Source organism: Dicentrarchus labrax, unplaced genomic scaffold (genome assembly GCF_905237075.1).
Source record: "Dicentrarchus labrax unplaced genomic scaffold, dlabrax2021, whole genome shotgun sequence".
NCBI lineage: Eukaryota > Metazoa > Chordata > Actinopteri > Moronidae > Dicentrarchus > Dicentrarchus labrax.
This window is the reverse complement of record NW_026136721.1, coordinates 7,504,033-7,524,116: the sequence shown is the minus strand read 5'-3', so window position 1 is coordinate 7,524,116 and position 20,084 is coordinate 7,504,033. Positions and strand designations below refer to the sequence as shown.

Genomic DNA, 20,084 nt, shown 5'->3' with positions numbered 1-20,084 from the left:
GCTGAAACAGTTAATGCTGGTTCTGATAGGAAGGGGTCAGAACACAGTGCAGAGCAGTCTGTTCGCATGGGACCACCACGATGTTATGGCTGATGGGTGTAAATTACACTATATTTTGCTGAACCTCAATAATGGTGTTTACTAGTTTTGACTCTCCCTAGAAAGCTATAGATTCCAAATCCAAAAAAAGAAAGACTTGAAGGAAAATAGTGGATTTAATGGTGTATGGACAGATTTGTTTGCTTTCACCGGTAAGGCTCACATTATAGAGCTTGAATATGTTTTTCGGCTCCAGATTTTTTTCTTTTCTTTTTTGGCCAAATTTGATATGAAAAGCTGCCCCCTGACTTAGACTAAAACTAAAGACATTTCCTGTATATTTCTATTTAATTTTAGTTAGTTACATGATATTATTTTAGTTAGTTTTTGTTTATTTCTAAAGTCTAGTTTTTATCTAATTACTGTTGAAATTAACTAGCATTTCAACAGTTGTAGTTTTTTCTTTAGTTTTAGTTAACTATAATAACCTTGGTCCCCACTGCCGATTCTCACTGCCATACCTGTGCCACTGACTTTAACTTAGTCCACTGATTCAATTCAATTCAATTCAATTTTATTTGTATAGCGCCAATTCATAACAGAAGTTATCTCAGGACACTTTTCAAATAGAGCAGGTCTACACTGAACTCTTTAAAACATTAATTACAGAGACCCAACAGTACCACCATGAGCAAGCACTTGGCGACAAGGGCAAGGAAAAACTGCCTGTTAAGGCAGAAACCTAGGACAGATCCTTCGGCTCTAGGTGGGTGGTCGTCTGTCTCGACCAGTTGGGGTGAGAGAGAGAGAGAGACAGAGACAGAGAGAGAGAGAGAGAGCGAGAGACAGACAGACAGACAGGTGCACAGCAACAACAGTATTGGCAATGGCAATCTAGCAGGACCATGTCAGAAGGCTTCACCAGGATCAATAAGAACCTGCGAGACGAGAAAGAACAAGAACTCCAGGGAAGAAGTGAAGTTAGTAACATGCATTAATGGGACATGAATGAGGGCAGAAAGAGAGAGGAAGAGAGGAGCTCAGTGCACCATGGGAAATCCCCCAATAGTCTAGGCCTATAGCAGCATAACTAAGGGATGGTTCAGGACTCATCTGATCCAGCCCTAACTATAAGCTTTATCAAAGAGGAATGTCTTAAGCCTACTCTTGAATGTGGTGAGGGTGTCTGCCTCCCGAACCACAACTGGAAGCTGGTTCCACAGGAGAGGAGCTTGGTAACTGAAGGCTCTGGCTCCTGTTCTACTTTTAGAGACTATAGGAACCACAAGTAGCCCAGCATTCAGAGAACGTAGTGTTCTAGAGGGGTAATAGGGTACTATGAGCTCTTTAAGATATGAAGGGGCCTGACCATGAAGAGCTTTATAGGTGAGGAGGAGGATTTTAAATTCTATTCTACATTTTACAGGGAGCCAATGCAGAGAAGCTAGTACAGGAGAGATGTGATCTCTTTTTCTAGTTCCTGTCAGTACTCGTGCTGCAGCGTTCTGAATTAATTGGAGCGTTTTAATGCACTTATTGGGGCAACCTGATAATAAAGAGTTGCAGTAATCCAGCCTTGAAGTAACAAATGCATGGATTAGTTTTTCTGCATCTGTCTGTGATAGTATGTCTCTAATTTTTGTAATATTACGTAAATGAAAGAAGGCAGTCCTGGAGGTTTGCTTTATGTGGGAGTTAAATGACAAATCCTGATCAAAGATAACTCCAAGATTCCTGACAGTCGTGCTAGAGGCCAAGTTAATGCCATTTAGAGCAACTATATCTTTAGACAGTGAGTCTCTAAGGTTTTTGGGGCCAAGAACAAGAATTTCGTTTTTTTCTGAGTTTAACATCAGAAAATTGCAGGTCATCCGGGATTTCATGTCCTTAAGACATGTTTGTAATTTAGATAATTGATTAATTTCATCGGGCTTGATTGATAGATATAACTGCGTATCATCTGCATAACAGTGAAAGTTAATGGAGTGATTCCTAATAATGTTGCCTAAAGGGAGCATATATAAAGTAAATAGTATTGGTCCAAGTACAGAACCTTGGGGAACTCCATGACTAACTGTAGTATTTATTGAAGATTCATTGTTAACATGTACAAACTGTGAGCGATCTGATAAATATGACTTAAACCAGCTTAGTGCGGTTCCTTTAATGCCAATTTGATGCTCAAGTCTCTGTAAAAGAATATCATGGTCAATGGTGTCAAATGCAGCACTAAGATCTAATAATACAAGTACAGAGACAAGTCCACACCACTGTTCACAGAGATGCAGTCTACTGATATCCAATGGCATATGCAAGTGTTGGTTGATATGACACTGATGTGTGCCATATAAAATGACTGCTGTGATGTGCTGCTGTGCAAGGTTGTGGTAAAAACAGCATCCCCCTCTTGCCAGATACTGGTGTAAACCCTGAAAATAACCAAGGTAGAGATTGGTTGTAAATTGAAATAATTAATTAGCTTTGTTATGCAATGGACATTTGTCGCAGGCTGGTGATCTGTGTTCCGTTAAGCACTCTGTCCCAGGGTGCAACCTGTGATTAAAAGGTATCCACAGATTATTTTGCTGCAGCATGTGATAGTAATGTATGTTTCTGTGAATTTTCCCTTCATCCATGGGTGTAGCACACATCCTATTTAAGTTTAATCAGTGTAACTAAATTAAAGACACATTAATAAAGCACAGTCGTACACTTACAGAGAAGTTCATTTATTTCCATGTTGAAAGATTATGGGAGCAGTGTCTGCATTGAAAGGTTAAGACAGTCAGTGTAATATGACATATGGCCATTGTTGTTGTTGTCATCGTCATCATCTTCTTCATGTTCATCATCATCATCATCAGTCAGTACTATTAGTGTAGTTGTTGCTACTGTTGTTGCTGTGCACCTGTCTGTCTGTCTCTCTCTCTCTCTGTCTCTCTCTCACTCTCTCTCACCCCAACTGGACGACCACCCACCTAGAGCCGAAGGGTCTGTCCTAGGTTTCTGCCTCTTAAAAGGCAGTTTTTCCTTGCCCCCGTCGCCAAGTGCTTGCTCATGGTGGTACTGTTGGGTCTCTGTAAATGTTACAAGGAGTTTGGTCTAGACCTGCTCTATTTGAAAAGTGTCCTTGTTACAGCAGATAACTTCTGTTATGATTTGGCGCTTTACAAATAAAATTGAATTGAATTGAATTGAATTGAATTGAATAAGATAATGTAATAAAGTTAGGATTTGACCTAATGAATATTACTTTATATGAATCCACAGGTCATCTTCAGGATTCTTTTTCCTGCAAGGGCAAGAAAAAGATTAAATGTTAAAGGAAACACAGACAGGACACCAACAGCCTACTGACCTGAGGGAAATTTAGCCAACCTGGATTTGTCAACTATTTTGTTTTTGTACAAAACTTTGAGAATCGAAAATGTACGTATCCTTAATATAACACTTCTACCTAAAATTTGGTGTAGTATCTAAATACACAAATGTTTCAAATCTAGAATACTGATGAAGAGAGCACTTCTTTCATACAATGTGTCGCACTGTGTTTTGTTCAGATTTTAAGACTCACGAACAGTCAGTACATGAAACTTGAGAATATATAGGAGGCTGGCTGCTGTATAAAGCCCTCTGTATTGTAGATATAAAAAAGTTTTAATGTTTTTATTCATTTATTCACTTATTCACTTACTGTTTATTTCAGGGGGATCAGGAAATGCAAACCGTCAGTTATTCTCCCAGAAACATTAGGTTACGATGCCCACTTCTAAAAAACCCTGACCATATCTTGTTTTAGTCTTCCCCTGATGGGATAATTGTTGCTTAGTTGATTCCAGCAGAATCTACACTAGGGACTAGAACTACCATTCTAAGCACAACCAGGAGACCAAATTTGGTAATACAAGGATATTTAATACAAGCCCTGTAAAGATAAGATTTGGCTTGCAACCAATAGCAATTACCTAATGAATTTAAGTAGTTTTCTTGTCTTTTCATGTTACTGCTTTTGCAGGCTGCCTGTCCAGTACGTCAGATGAAATACCCACTAAATTATTTAAGTCCATGCTAGCTCATGCCGAGACAGGTAAAAATAGATACATTATTGTTTCTCCATAAGAGAGAAACAGACAATTCCTACTTAGAATGTGTGAAATTCAGAATAAAGCACAGGATCATTGAAAGTTGAGGGACTGGATGGAGAAAATGTGTGTTATTAACATACACCAGCTATCAGCCATAACATTCTGACCACCTGGGCACCCAGACTGGTCCCATACCAACAGCCTGTGACGCTCTGTGTGTTCTGACCACTGTAATCTGATTACTTTTTTCAAGTAACAAGTAAAGTAAGGGATTACAATTGCAAAAACAGTAATTAGATTACTTTTACTTTCCCGCAAGCAGGCTTACAGGTTACTGCATTACTTAACCGTGATTTTGTTTTGTGAGGCTGTCTCTTGAGTGACAATGACGTATGAGCGCCGCGACGTCAGTGGTAAACACTGACATGTGTAGTGATCAACAAGAGACAACATGGAGCGCGGGAGAGAGCAGGACTATGCAGCGTTTAATGCTTGGAAGTACCGACATTACTTTGAGTTTGACTCAGTAAAAGGTGACAAAAACATCAGCGTCCGCTGTACACTCTGCGTGGGAAGAAAACTTTTATCTACAGCGAAAAATTCCACCTCAAATCTGAGCAAGTACCTAGCAAGCCGGCACAGGAATGTGAAACTCACTGAAAAAAACCCAGATCCCCCAACTGACATGACCGCTGCAGCTACCATATCCAATTCCACCGGGCGAACCTCCGAGGGCCCCTCTTCTGCTAAACAGGTGAAAATAGACTTCCCGCTGAACTGAAGAAGCTCGTCGCTGGCTATATTGTCGAGGACATGTTGCCCATTTCCACTGTAGACTCTGAATCGTTCCGACGCATCGTAGAAAAAATACCGACCAAACACGGTGTCAAGCTGCCGCAGAGAAAGTCATTTGCAGGATACCTTGAGAGAGAATACGACATAATGGACGCTAATTTGAAGGCTGCACTCGGAGATGTAGACTTTGTTTCCACCACTGCTGACATCTGGACGGTGAATAATAAAAGTTTTATGGGTGTAACAGTTCACTGGATTAATTCCACTTTACAGCGCAACAAGGCTGCCCTAGCATGTAAGAGAATTAGAGGCAGGCACACCTATGATGTAATTGGAGCAGAGATTGAAGAAATCTATTCATCATATGGACTGCATCGCAAAGTTGTTGCCACTGTAACTGATAATGCATCTAATTTTGCCAAAGCATTCAGAGTATGTCAGTCCTGTAATTTGGAGTCTGAATCTGAAAATGAAGAAGAAGGTGATGATGAGGAACCGACTTTTACAGATGTCATAGAAGCTCTTTCAACTGCATCTGGTGATGGACAGTTTAGCCTCCCTCCACACTACAGGTGTGCATCACACACAATTAAATCAGTTCCCAAACCTCAAAAAGATGTACATGAAATACAACACTCCAACTCCATCCAGTGCACCAGTGGAACGGCTGTTCAGTTTATGCGGATTGGTGCTTTCCCCGAAAAGGAACAGACTGTGTAATAGGAGGTTTGAGAAGCTTCTGTTGATGCGATACAACCACTGTTTCACTCCGAAAGAAAACAAAAAAACATGGGCCTTGTCAGGGTAGCCATAAAATGAGACTGGACTAACAGCCTAAATGTGGCATGCAACAGCATTTTCTGTTTTGGTAAACTCATTATTACTCCTCTCTGCACTTCACCAACTGTTAAAAGACATAAATGTTAATAATTTGGAATACAGTCAGGAGAGACTTTGATTTTAATTATTTTATTGCTGTATTTTATTTACATCTATTCGAATGAAGGATTATACAAAAAATATTTTTATGTTATATGCTGGAATATGCAGAAATATAAGAAGAAGGACTTGCTTTATTTCATTAAAATATGGTGGAATGTGTAGAAAATAGGTTTAAATTTTCTTGAAGTCAGAGACTGTTGCATTTAATTAAATTTTTGCTTGATGCAATGTGCATAAAATTAAAAGATTGAAACTAATAAAACAAGTTTTAAAAAAGAGAATGTTTCATTTGAATCAATTTTAGATGATGGAATATGCAGAAAGAATAGAATTAGGCTGAAAGTTCAATTCAATTCAATTCAATTCAATTTTATTTGTATAGCGCCAATTCATAACAGAAGTTATCTCAGGACACTTTTCAAATAGAGCAGGTCTAGACCGAACTCTTTAACATTAATTACAGAGACCCAACAGTACCACCATGAGCAAGCACTTGGCGACAAGGGCAAGGAAAAACTGCCTGTTAAAAGGCAGAAACCTAGGACAGATCCTCCGGCTCTAGGTGGGTGGTCGTCTGTCTCGACCAGTTGGGGTGAGAGAGAGAAAGAGAGAGAGAGAGAGAGAGAGAGAGAGAGAGCGACAGACAGACAGACAGGTGCACAGCAACAACAGTATTGGCAATGGCAGTCAAGCAGGACCATGGCAGGAGGCTCCACCAGGATCCATGAGAACCTGCGACGAGAAAGCCAAGAACTCCGGGGAAGAAGTGGAGTTAGTAACATGCATTAAAGGGACATGAATGAGTGCAGAAAAGAGAGGAAGAGAGTAGCTCAGTGCACCATGGGAAATCCCCCGATAGTCTAGGCCTATAGCAGCATAACTAAGGGATGGTTCAGGACTCACCTGATCCAGCCCTAACTATAAGCTTTATCAAAGAGGAATGTCTTAAGCCTACTCTTGAAAGTGGTGAGGGTGTCTGCCTCCCGAACCACAACTGGAAGCTGGTTCCACAGGAGAGGAGCTTGGTAACTGAAGGCTCTGGCTCCTGTTCTACTTTTAGAGACTATAGGAACCACAAGTAGCCCAGCATTCAGAGAACGTAGTGTTCTAGTGGGGTAATAGGGTACTATGAGCTCTTTAAGATATGAAGGGGCCTGACCATGAAGAGCTTTATAGGTGAGGAGGAGTATTTTAAATTCAATTCTACATTTTATAGGGAGCCAATGCAGAGTAGCTAGTACAGGAGAGATGTGATCTCTTTTTCTAGTTCCTGTCAGTACTTGTGCTGCAGCGTTCTGAATTAATTGGAGCGTTTTAATGGACTTATTGGGGCAACCTGATAATAAAGAGTTGCAGTAATCCAGCCTTGAAGTAACAAATGCATGGATTAGTTTTTCTGCATCTGTCTGTGATAGTATGTGTCTAATTTTTCTAATATTACGTAAATGAAAGAAGGCAGTCCTAGAGGTCTGCTTTATGTGGGAGTTAAATGACAAATCCTGATCAAAGATAACTCCAAGATTCCTGACAGTGGTGCTAGAGGCCAAGTTAATGCCATCTAGAGTGACTATATCTTTAGACAATGAGTCTCTAAGGTTTTTGGGGCCAAGAACAAGAATTTCGGTTTTTCTGAGTTTAACATCAGAAAATTGCAGGTCATCCAGGATTTTATGTCCTTAAGACATGTTTGTAATTTAGATAATTGATTAATTTCATTGGGTTTGATTGATAGATATAACTGCGTATCATCTGCATAACAGTGAAAGTTAATGGAGTGATTCCTAATAATGTTGCCTAAAGGGAGCATATATAAAGTAAATAGTATTGGTCCAAGTACAGAACCTTGTGGAACTCCATGACTAACTTTAGTATTTATGGAGGATTCATCGTTAACATGTACAAACTGAGTACGATCTGATAAGTATGACTTAAACCAGGTTAGGGCAGTTCCTTTAATGCCAATTTGATGCTCAAGTCTCTGTAAAAGAATATCATGGTCAATGGTGTCAAATGCAGCACTAAGATCTAATAATACAAGTACAGAGACAAGTCCATTGTCAGAAGCAGTCAGAAGGTCATTATTAACTTTAACCAGAGCTGTCTCTGTGCTATGATGAACTCTAAATCCTGACTGAAAATCCTCAAATAAACTATTGTTATGTAGAAAGTCACACAACTCTTTGGCGACTACTTTCTCCAGAATCTTAGAGAGGAACGGGAGGTTAGAAATCGGTCTATAGTTGGCTAAAACCCCTGGGTCAAGAGTAGACTTTTAAGAAGGGGTTTAATTACAGCTACTTTAAAGGACTGTGGTACATATCCTGATAATAAAGAAAGATTAATCATATCCAGTAAAGAAGTGCCAATTAAGGGAACAACTTCTTTAAGCAGCCTAGTTGGGATCGGGTCTAACAGACAGGTTGATGGCTTCGATGAAGAAATGATTGAAGTTAACTGATGAAGATCGATAGCAGAAAAACAGTCTAAATATACATCTAAGTTTACATTGACAGAAGTCCCTGAACTTGGAGAGCCACTGATAACTGTTGATGGCAGTTGGTGATTAATTTTTCTCTAATAGTAATAATTTTATTATAGAAGAAGCTCATGAAGTCATTGCTACTTAAGTTTATGGGGATATGTGGCTCGATAGAGCTGTGACTCTCTGTCAGCCTGGCTACAGTGCTGAAGAGGAACCTAGGGTTGTTCTTATTTTCTTCTATTAGTGCTGAGTAATAGGCTCCTCTGGCATTACGGAGGGCCTTTCTATAAATCTTAAGATCATCTTGCCAATTTGAGCGATATTCTGATAATTTGGAAGAGCGCCATTTCCTTTCAGATTTCCTAGCTATTTGCTTTAACTGGCGGGTTTGGTGGTTATACCAAGGTGCTAGTCTCCTATGTTTTAATAATTTCCTTTTATAGGAGCGATAGAGTCTAATGTTGATCGTAGTGAGCCTGTAGCACTATCGACAAGATTATCAATTTCAGAGGGACTAAAGTTGTTATAGGACTCTGTTAAATTCAGACATGGCATTGAATTGAACACTGAAGGAATCTCCTCCTTAAATTTAGCTACAGCACTGTCAGATAGACATCTGCTGTAGGAAGTTTTGCCTAATGGCTTATAATCTAATAGTATGAATTCAAAAGTTACTAAATAATGGTCAGATAGGAAAGGATTATGTGGGAAGACTATTAAATGTTCAATATCAATGCCATATGATAAAACAAGGTCAAGAGTGTGATTAAAACAATGAGTTGTTTTATTTACACTCTGACAGAAGCCAATTGAGTCTATTAATGATATAAATGCATTACTAAGGCTGTCATTGTCAACATCCACATGAATATTAAAATCACCTACAATAATTACTTTATCTGATTTAAGGACTAAGCTTGATAGAAACTCTGAGAATTCAGATATAAAATCAGAGTACGGTCCAGGAGCGCGGTACACTATAACAAATAGAACTGGCTGCAGTGTTTTCCAGTTTGGGTGAGAAAGACTAAGAACAAGGCTTTCAAATGAATTATAATTTAGTTTAGGTTTAGGGTCCATTAAAACGCTCGAATCATATATAGCTGCTACTCCACCTCCTCGGCCTGTGCCTCGAGGAATGTGAGTATTAATATGACTGGGGGTGTGGATTCATTTAGGCTAACATACTCATCGTGGGACAACCAGGTCTCAGTAAGACAAAGTAAATCAATATCATAATCTGATATTAATTCATTCACTAGAACAGCTTTAGAGGACAGAGACCTGATATTTAACAGCCCACATTTCATTCTCTTATTTTGTGCTACTGAGGAGTTGGTTTTAATTTTTATTAGATTTTTATGTTGAACTCCTCTTGTTTTTATTTCTTTAAATAATTTAGGTGGTCGGGGACAGACACAGTCTCTATGGGGTTTTGGGTGGGTGACTGTTCTAAAGAAAGCGCAGAGGAGTGTGTAAGACAGCAGCTCTGCTTCCTGGTCCTAACTCTGGACTGTCAGGTTTTAGAAATAAATTTCGCCATATTTCTAGATAAGAGAGCCGCTCCATCCAAAGTGGGATGGATGCCGTCTCTCCTAATCAGACCAGGTTTTCCCCAAAAAGTCGGACAAAAAGTTCTATTGCTTTATGGCGTATTCAGGTTGTGCATCATGTTTTTGAAAAGTAACCTAGTAAAGTAACTGGTAAAGTAACTAATTACTTTTGAAATTAAGTAATCAGTAAAGTAACTGGATTACTTTCTTGCAGAAGTAATCAGTAATCAGTAACTAATTACTATTTCCAAGTAACTTGACCAACACTGGTTCTGACTCCTTTCTATCAGAAACAGCATTAACTGTTTCAGCAGTTTAAGATACAGTAGCTCGTCTATTGGATTGGACCACATGGGCCAGCCTTCACTCCCCACATCAATGAGTCTTGGCCGCCCATTACCCTGTCTCCAGTTCACTGCTTTTCCATCACATTTTGGCCTTGTCAAAGTCGCTCAAATCCTCACGCAGCCCATTTTTCCTGCTTCTATCACATCAACTCTGAGGAAAAAATGTTCACTTGCTGCCTAATATATCCCACCCACTGACAGGAGCCATGATAACCAGATAATCAGTGTTATTCACTGTCAGTGCTCACAATGTTATGGCTGATCAGTGTATATGGCCTGGGAGAGAGACAGAGACAGACAGAGCACAGATCCTGGGTGCCCGGATAGCTCAGTGGGTAGAGCTGGTGACCCATGTACCGAGGCTGAGTCCTTGCTGCAGCGGCCCAGGGTTCGAGTCCAACCTGCAGCCCTTTGCTGTGTGTCATCCCCTCCCCGATCCCGCACAGATTCTGAGATGCATTACCTTTAGTAGTTTAACGATACAGAGACTCTCTAGTACAGGCATGAGCAAACTACAGCCCGTTAAGCTTTTTAATCCGGCTCGTCTGACTTGTTCAAACTATATTATTACATTTAATTATTATTAAATCGCATTCATTTTGACGTCCCTGCAATTATCACGTTTCCCCATTTGGCGCCCAATTACCCTGGTTGGAGTGTGGTGTATTATGCTGCATTCAGGTTTATTTAAGGTTAAATCCCAAGCTGGTGTTGATAAATCACTTTTCTAACACGTCTAGATCACTTATGTGGACGAGAGGACTTATATGACAGTGTGTCTGCTGTCATCGAGAGAACGAAGCTACCTTGGAGTAAACTTGCCAATGTCACCACAGATGGATCGCCAAATTTAACTGGAAAGAGGAAAACCCTGACCAGGATGTTATTTTCCTTCACTGCATCATTCATCAGGAATTTCTGTGTAAGTCTGTATTGCAGTTTAATCGTGGTGAATCCAGTGGTAAAACTTGTGAACTGTATACGAGCAAGAGGACTCCAGCACGGTCAGTTCATTGCGTTCATGGAGGAAACCGATGCGGATCACCAGGACTTACTTTGCCACTCTCGTGTCTCGGACAAAGTGTTTCAGAGAGTGTGGGAGCTCAAAGAGGAGATTAGCACATTTTTGAAGTCAGAGGGGAAATCAGATGAATTTCCTGAGTTGAGTGACAGGAACTGGCTTTGTGGCTTTATCTTTGCTGTGGACATATTTTCCCCACATGAATGAGCTGAACGACCTCGTCACAGCACCACCTGACCTGGTAATGGTAAACGGTAAATGGATCTGTACTTGTATAGCGCCTTTCTAGTCTTCCGACCACCCAAAGTGCTTTTATACTATGTGCCCCATTCACCCTTTCACATACATTCACAAAGTGATGGCAAAGTCCATCGAACAGAAACTAACATTCATACACATTCATACACCGATGCACGGCATCGGGAGCAACTTGGGGTTCAGTATCTTGCTCAAGGATACTTCGACATGTGGCACCAGGAGCCGGGGATTGAACCCACAACCTTCCGATTAAGGAACGACCCGCTCTGCTTCTGAGCCACAGCCGCCCCACCTGCAATTGGAACTGATCGATCTTCAGTCTGACTCCATCTTAAAGGAAAAGTTTAACTCTCTTAAACTGAATGACTTTTATGCTTCACTTAACAAAGCCACATTTCGAAACCTCTGGCACAGAAGATGGTGGTGTTGTTTGGCTCGACCTACTTGTGTGAGCAGACGTTCAGCGTCATGAACGTCAACAAAACCCATCACAGATCCAAGTTAACTGACCAGCACCTCAGATCCATCCTGAGAATTGCCACAACAAAACTAACACCATACTTTGATGCAGTAGCAAAAAAAGGGAGAGCAACAAGACTGTTCCCACTGAATTTGAACTTGAGTTTCTCTACTGTTATGAATAAATGCATTTGTAAAATAATTTGTAAATGAGCCTGGCATATTCACGCTTTGCTGCCTCTTAAAGGCCAATCCTTTTATATAATGGCTTGTACATGTCCTATACATTAGTTCGCATAAACACTTCATCCATCTGCTCCTCGCCTGGCCCTCCTGTCAAATTTTAGAACTCAGTGTGGTCAAAAAGTTTGCCCACCCCTGCTCTGGTAGCTAATCTTCTTCCCTTGTACTATTTACTTCTACAGCAACATAAAGGCTTGAATGGATGCTCTTTGCAATTATAAATGTAGATAATGGTAATTTCTTTGCAATTTTACACAACAGCATCCAACATGTTTGGCAGCTGACTGTAATATGTAAAGAAAAATTATTCCATATATCGTAACTAATTAAAATTTACTGTAGAGGTTGGTGTGGTTTACACTCAGCTGCAGGAGAGAGAGAGGGGTGTGGGGACAGCTTGTGAGAGCAGCACCAGGTGAGTTGATGAGATCAGCTGGTACTCATTGAGTAATCACTCTCTCCTCTCTTAAGGCAGTAGTGTGCTGGACCGCTACACACAAACCAGAAAGGACGTCTGGAGTGAACTGTCACAGACTTTGAAAGAGGCCTATAGAAGCCTTATAAGAGCTGTAAAGTATTGACGGTGTGTGTGGCGGAGAAGTCAATAAATGTATGTTGATTAACTGACCTGTGGTGCTCTATTGTGTGCTGAAGGAACTCACAGTTTTAGAGAGACTTGCTACACTGGTGCCCAACATACCTGGGAAATAGCACCCATTATTTCAGACCCGCAGCAGTCTCCACCGTTGGTGGCATTGCTGGGGGAAATGCTGGGGGACATTGCTACAATGCACCGTGAGCAGGTGGCTGTGAACAGGCAGCATCTGGAAGTACTCCATGACCAGGGGCTCAGTTGCCATCTCCTCTACCTCCCTCCTTCTCCAATATCACCCTGCATAAGATGACAATGGCAGATGACCCCCAGACCTTCTTGGAGATTTTTGAAGCGAATGCATGTGGCTAGCCAGCGGCGGAGAGGTGGCCCTCTGCATCCACCTGACAAATACCGGCACCCCCCAGAAAATCCAAACCCCCACCTAGCCATCAACAAGACACATTCACTCTGCCTTCCTCTTCCTTGCTCTAACCTTCCCCTTTCTCTCAATCTTAGGGTCTAGCAACTACAAGTGCTCCTCTCAACCCACAGATGGTCCCTCAGGCGTCGGGGCAGGAGTTTCGGAGGTGTGGGCGACCTGGACACTTCCGCAGGGAGTGCCCACTCATGGAGGTCAGTCAAGTGATCCGGGTTGCTGGCCCACCAACACCCTCCCCTGGTCCAGGAGGGACATACAGTGTTCTGGTAAGGATTCAAGGGGGTATACATCAGGCAATGGTGGATTCAGGCTGTATTCGGTCTATAATTCATCAGAATCCAGTTTGACCCGGGGCTTTGGTGGAGGCATCATGGGTGGATATTAAGTGTGTGCACTGGGATGTTCACAGATATCCGGTTGTGCCGTTCGAAAAAGGCCGCAGTTAGTTCCCGTCTGATGTAGCCCATGATTTTGGGTTTAATAGATTAGTGGGGAAGTGTGGTGGGGTGCGCTCACGACCTGTAGAGACATTGGATATGTACGCTGTGCTCAGTGGTGACCTGATTTTGTCAGGCACTGCAGAGGGGGATGGGGAACCTATGGTGCTCCGCAAGAGGTTCCACAGGTTCCCATGTTGCACTCCATGGAAGATTTTCCACTCGAGCAGTCTTGTGACAATACTCTGTTTGATTTAAAAACTGATGGTCAGTTGGTCCGCCCTGATGCAGCGCAGACATATTCACATTTTACATTGGTTAGGGACAGTCTCTACAGAGTGAGATGTGACACTCAGTCAGCAGAGGAAATTAACCAGTTGTTGGTACTGGAAAGCCGCCAGGAAACTGTTTTCTAGAGGGCTCTTTATAACCCAATGGCAGGGCACATGGGGTATGACAAAACACTAAACCGGATAAAGGCCTGATTCTATTATCTATATATCTATCATCCCAAGAGTGCCTTTGCATCCATTACCACTCATCGAGGTTCCACACTTCAGGAACTGTATGGATTATTGGGCAACAGGTCAGTTTGGTCCATGATCCGTAAATTTGTTCATGATGACGCCCACAATTGGGATAGGTGGCTAGATCGTCTGTTTGCAGTGCACGAGGTACCCCAGGCCTCCATGGGATTTTCTCCCTTTGAACTGCTGTTTGGCAGGACACTATGGGGGGTTCTGGACCTGGTTAAATAAAGCCGGGAGGAAGGACTGAGCCCAAGTAAAATGTAAGTTCAGTACTTCCTGGACTTGAGAGCAAAACTCCACACATTGGGATAGTTATCACGGGAGAATTTGCTCAGGGCCCAGGAGCGTCAACAGCACCTGTACAACAGAGGAACTAGACTGAGACAATTTGCAAAGGGAAATGAAGTGCTTGTATTACTCCCTCCTTCCAGCTCCAAATTACTCGCCAAGTGGCAAAGACCCTTTGTGGTCACATGGCGAGTGGGTGATGTCAACTATGGGGTTGTGCATTCTGACAGGGAAGGGACAACACAGATTTACCATCTTAATCTCCTCAAAGCATGGAGAGTCTGTTTCTCTGGTGACCACAGTGAATAAGAGAGATGAGTTGGGGCCTGAGGTACCAAATTCCACAAATCCTGCCTCGCTCCATTGTGATGACCATCTCACAACGTCCCAGAGAGCAGACGTTGCTATGTTGCAACAGCGCTATGCTGATGTGTTCTCCACCCTGCCAGGACACACAAATCTCATACAGCACCACACTGAGACTCAACTGGGCGTGAGGAGGAATCTAATGTTTCTCTCTTATGGAGAGCATGAACTGGCATGGACTTAAATAATTTAGTGGGTATTCCATCTGACATACTGGACAGGCAACCTGCAAAAGCAATAACATGGAAAGACAAGAAAACTACTCGACACTGGATTCAACCAAGGGCTATTGGCAGATTCCCTTGTCTCCAGAGTCCAAGGAAAAAATGGCCTTCTCCACTCCGTGCGGGTAGTTTTCTTTTTTTTTTTTTTTTGGCCCCCCTTCCCGGCGCTTTTGTTTTTTTTCCCGTCCCCCCACTTTGTTTTTTCCCCCCTTTTGTTTAGTTTTTTTTTTTTAAATAAAAAGTGGGGGGGGGAGATGAAGCGTGTGGGGGCAGCCCACCCCTAACGCAAAAAAAAGGATTATACCATGGCATAAGAGCATGCCTTTTCCTGCGATCCCTGGTCAGTGCACCGCTAACAGGAGTCAATATCTTCAGCTTTAAAGAGAGTCTGCCAGCTGACTTTACCAGAGCAACGCGACGTTAACGCCGAGTCGCTAACTCGGCAGAGCAACGAGCGAAACTCCTTTCCTATTGCGACCTGCACCAGCGGACATCGCACAGCAGAGACTGTTTGGACTTCAGAACCACAACCCAGGATTTTGTTTTGTGTTGTTGATTTGATTAACTCAGGTTACTATAGTAACTAGTCTCTGAGACAGTGTTAAGGTGATGTTAGTTTAATGTTATGCCTCACACAGACACCGTCTTGCATGCAACTAACTCCATTTTAACGGCACCGTTAATCTACGATCACATACACACATATTCAGCCTAAACCTCAGCACTCACGAGGAGAGAGAGAACTCAAACCCTCCCGCTCCTCTATGCTCTGTGTCTCTCACCAACACGTTTCATACTCAGCTGAAACATCTGGTCAGAGGAAAAAGGACACACACCTTTTCTGGCGTGCAACCCACCCATACACACACAGACACACCTTCTTCCTCTATTTGCATTTATTATCCCTTTAATAAATGTTTGTGTTTAAACATGCTGGCCTTTACCATTTTGTACAAGAGTGGGTGATACCAACCTCTTCTATGCAGAACTCAAAAGCCTTCCACTTTAACTATTAATAGTGATTTTGGTTATAGTTATTCATTTGATTATTAATTGGATTTCTGAATTAATAGTTTAATGTTTTTTTATGAGACTGATCAATAAGTTATTGGCTATCGTTTACCTTATTTAAGGGTGGTGCCTCGAGGAACTTTAATATTAAAGTAATTTTCTATTATCTTTTGATAACCAAAATTAATTGATTACACTAATACAGTAAAACCACTGTTGTACCAACAAATTGTACTGTATTACTACCTAAATTAATAAACTACAGATAGTTGATAAAAAACATGGTGCTCTGGTTAAATTCACAAGAATGACACAACTCGCTTAGCTTGACAGGAAATACTTCCCAGTTGATTAGATACACCAAGCTAAAACCCATGCAACCTCCACAAAGACACTCTGCCCAGCCAGGACCTTCAAGCTGTGAGGTGACAGAGCTAACCACTGTGCCGCTAATAATATTCAGCTACAAACTGTTGTTTGTACCTGGCTTTAACCATTCCTTGTCCCATGCATCTCCAACCAGAGTTCAATGTGCACAGCATAGAAATGCGGGAATTGACCATGCTTTGCCACTTGGCCACCATCACATCTGGATCTCGATAAGGAGTGGACGCTGCAGCCCAGTACAGGTGATTAATAATGGTCGTGCCCCACAGCCTCAGGTCCTTCTCCCAGTGTCTGCACGGCTTCAAACTTTCTGGGCTGTGTCCAGTATCACTCCCTATTTATTAAAATTGATATAGTCAGTACAAATTTATGTAACTTATATAGTGGCCTAAAGTGATCCCAAGTATTTTCTGCTAGATATCCCAAAATGCAAGGTGTCATATTTTAATAATAAAATGACTACTGTGTGATACTCCACCAAACAATTCAATTCAATTCAATTTTATTTTTATAGCGCCAATTCATAACAAAGGTTATCTCAGGACACTTTTCAAATAAAGCAGGTCTAGATCATACTCCTTATAAAATAAAAGACCCAACAGTTCCCACCATGAGTACTTAACAACGGCGGAAAGGAAAAACGTGACTACTGATGATGATGATAACGACAACAGCGACAAGGATGGGGGACGATGGACAATAATAGCAGTAATAGTAACTGTAATAATAATAATAATATCAGTAATATTAGCAGTGGGGGTCAAGCAGGACCATGGTAGCAGGCACCACCAGGATCCATGAGAACCTGTGAGACAAGAAAGCACAAGAACTCTGGGGGGTGAAGTTAGTAACATGCATTAATGGGACAGGACTGTTTGCAGAAAGAGAGGGAGAGGAATAAAGGAGCTCAGTGCATCATGGGAAATCCCCCGGCAGTCTAGGCCTATAGCAGCATAACTAACTATAAGCTTTATCAAGAGGAACATCTTAAGCCTACTCCTAAATGTGGAGATGGTGTCTGCCTCCCAAACCAAACTGGAATCTGGTTCCACAAGAGAGGAGCTTGGTAACTGAAGGCTCTGGCTCCTGTTCTACTTTTAGAGACTATTGGAACCACAAGTAGCCCTGCATTCAGAGAGCGCAGTGTTCTAGTGGGGTAATAGGGTACTATGACTTCTTTAAGATATGAAGGGGCCTGACCATGAAGAGCTTTGTAGGTGAGGAGGAGGATTTTAAATTATATTCTATATTTTACAGGGAGCCAGTGCAGAGAAGCTAATACAGGAGAAATATGATCTCTTTTTCTAGTTCCTGTCAGTACTCGTAAGGAATTGCAGTAATCCAGTAAAAAAATGACTACATTTTCTGCATCTGTCTGTGACAGGATGTGTCTGATTTTTGCAATATTACTTAAGTGAAAAAAGGCAGTCCTGGAGGTTTGCTTTATGTGGGAGTTAAAGGACATATCCTGATCAAAGATAACTCCGAGATTCCTGACTGTGTTGCTGGAGGCCAAGGTAATACCATCTAGAGTAACTATATCTTTAGACAGTGAGTTTCTGAGGTGTTTGGGGCCAAGTACAAGAATTGAGTTTTGTCTGAGTTTAACATCAGAAAATTGCAGCTCATCCAGGTTTTTATGTCCAGAAGATTTAGATAATTGATCGAGATATAACTGGGTATCATCTGCATAACAATGAAAGTTAAAGGAGTGATTCCTAGAATATTGCCTAAGGGAAGCATATATAAGGTGAAAAGAATTGATCCAAGCACAGAACTTTGTGGAACTCCATCACTGACTTTAGTGTTTATGGAGGAGTCATCGTTAACATGTACAAACTGATCAAATAAGCTGTTGCTATGTAGAAAGTCACACAACTGTTTGGCGACTACTTTCTCGAGAATTTTAGAGAGGAAGGGGAGGTTAGAAATTGGTCTATAGTTGGCTAAAACCCCTGGGTCATGAGTGGGCTTTTTAAGAAGGGGTTTAGTTACAGCTACTTTAAAGGACTGTGGTACATATCCTGACAATAAAGAAAGATCGATCATATCCAGTAAAGAAGTGCCAACTAAGGGTAAGACTTCTTTAAGCAAGCTTGTTGGGATGGGGTCTAAGAGACAGGTTGATGGCTTTGTTGATTAAAGTTAATTGATGCAGATCAATAGCAGACAGTCTAAGAGTATATCTGATTTTACATTTTTTTTAAATGTTGTCTCTAATAGTAATAATTTTATCAAAGAAGAAGCTCATAAAGTCGTTACTACTGAGGGTTATGGGGATACATGGCTCAATAGAGCTGTGACTCTCTGTCAGCCTGTCTACAGTGCTGAAGAGGAACCTAGGGTTGTTCTTATTTTCTTCTATTAGTGTTGAATAATAGGCTGCTCTGGCATTACGGAGGGCCTTTCTATAGGTTTTAAGACTATCTTGCCAGATTGAATGTGATTCTAATAGTTGGAAGAGTGCCAATCAGTGATGACAATGATTCATAAGTGTTCGGTCTCAATTTAAGCTCACTATAGAGTGAACCAGTAAGTGTCTGTCATATAGGGAGTAGTGAAGGAGTGATTTCAGACACAACCCTGGTTATATACACATTAAGACTGTCAATACAGAGAAAAGCATGAATGCAGCCCATTGGAGGGAGACAAAAAAACTCAGCCAAGGAAGGAAGGCTAATCATACAAAAAATAAAAATCGAAAAACAAGAAATAACCTCAGTGTTTAGACTGAATATACTATACAACCCACCCCAGAGTACAAGTGAAAAATTTAACCCCTACCAAAGGCCTACTACAACAAATGTATGCATATGAATGAAAAAGATTAATCAATATACAGTAAAAAACAAAAACAACCAAAAAAACACTTAAATAAATGACAGGGTCAATGGAGCCGCTTGCCCCTCACTTAGAAGTCCCCACGAATCTGTCTCCAGATTTAGACTCCTTGGTGTGAAGGTGTCATGGGAATATACAAAGCAGGTTTCTCTACCTGTAGGCAGAACTTAACGAAATGTGGTGTCGACAGCTGACCTTTTCAACTCTGCCTTAAACACACTAATAGAGTGACTGCACCCTCTCCGTAAAATGTGATGCGATGTCATAAATCAGATTAGCCAAAGGTCTGTTGTTAACCAAAAGCCCATTCACTTTTAGCAGCTGGTATTGAGAGATATTATCTGCTGTATCTTCAGCAGAGACCAGCTGTTACAATGACAGTTGGCATTGGAACTGATGACTTACTCTACGTAGGTGACTCAATGGTCAGTGCCGCAAACAGATTTTTGTTTTGAAATAAGAAAAATTTTTTTTTTTTTTAATTTAAAAAAAAAAAAAAAAAAAATTTTTTTTTTGTTTTGAAAATGAAAAGTGAAAACAAAGAAATTACCTATTTTCTTTCCCATATTTATAAATGGTTTTCTCACGTCAAAACGAAAAAAACTGTAGCCCACAAAGTACACTGACCCTCAAAGGTGAGCTTCTTTTCAGTGCTCGACTCAACTGTGTGCCTCATTAGGGAGTATCGTATATTGGTAGGAACACTTTGAAGGTTACCCGAACATGCAGAAGGCTCTGAGTG

At 41.2% G+C, this 20,084-nt stretch overlaps 3 long non-coding RNA genes across 3 annotated transcripts in view; 1 reads left to right on the top strand and 2 right to left on the bottom strand.

Annotated features, from left to right (window-relative positions):
- LOC127355388 (uncharacterized) overlaps positions 1-20,084 on the bottom strand; it is a 104,197-nt gene that overhangs the window by 54,433 nt on the left and 29,680 nt on the right. The gene's annotated exons all lie outside the window — the stretch shown is intronic.
- Positions 597-6,593, bottom strand: LOC127355393 (uncharacterized). The gene is made up of 2 exons (XR_007881751.1): positions 6,400-6,593; positions 597-781 (listed from the first exon to the last, which is right to left on the bottom strand). It is a non-coding gene; the product is annotated as an uncharacterized LOC127355393 (long non-coding RNA).
- On the top strand, positions 989-18,468 carry LOC127355387 (uncharacterized). The gene is made up of 3 exons (XR_007881745.1): positions 989-1,905; positions 7,517-8,082; positions 18,425-18,468. It is a non-coding gene; the product is annotated as an uncharacterized LOC127355387 (long non-coding RNA).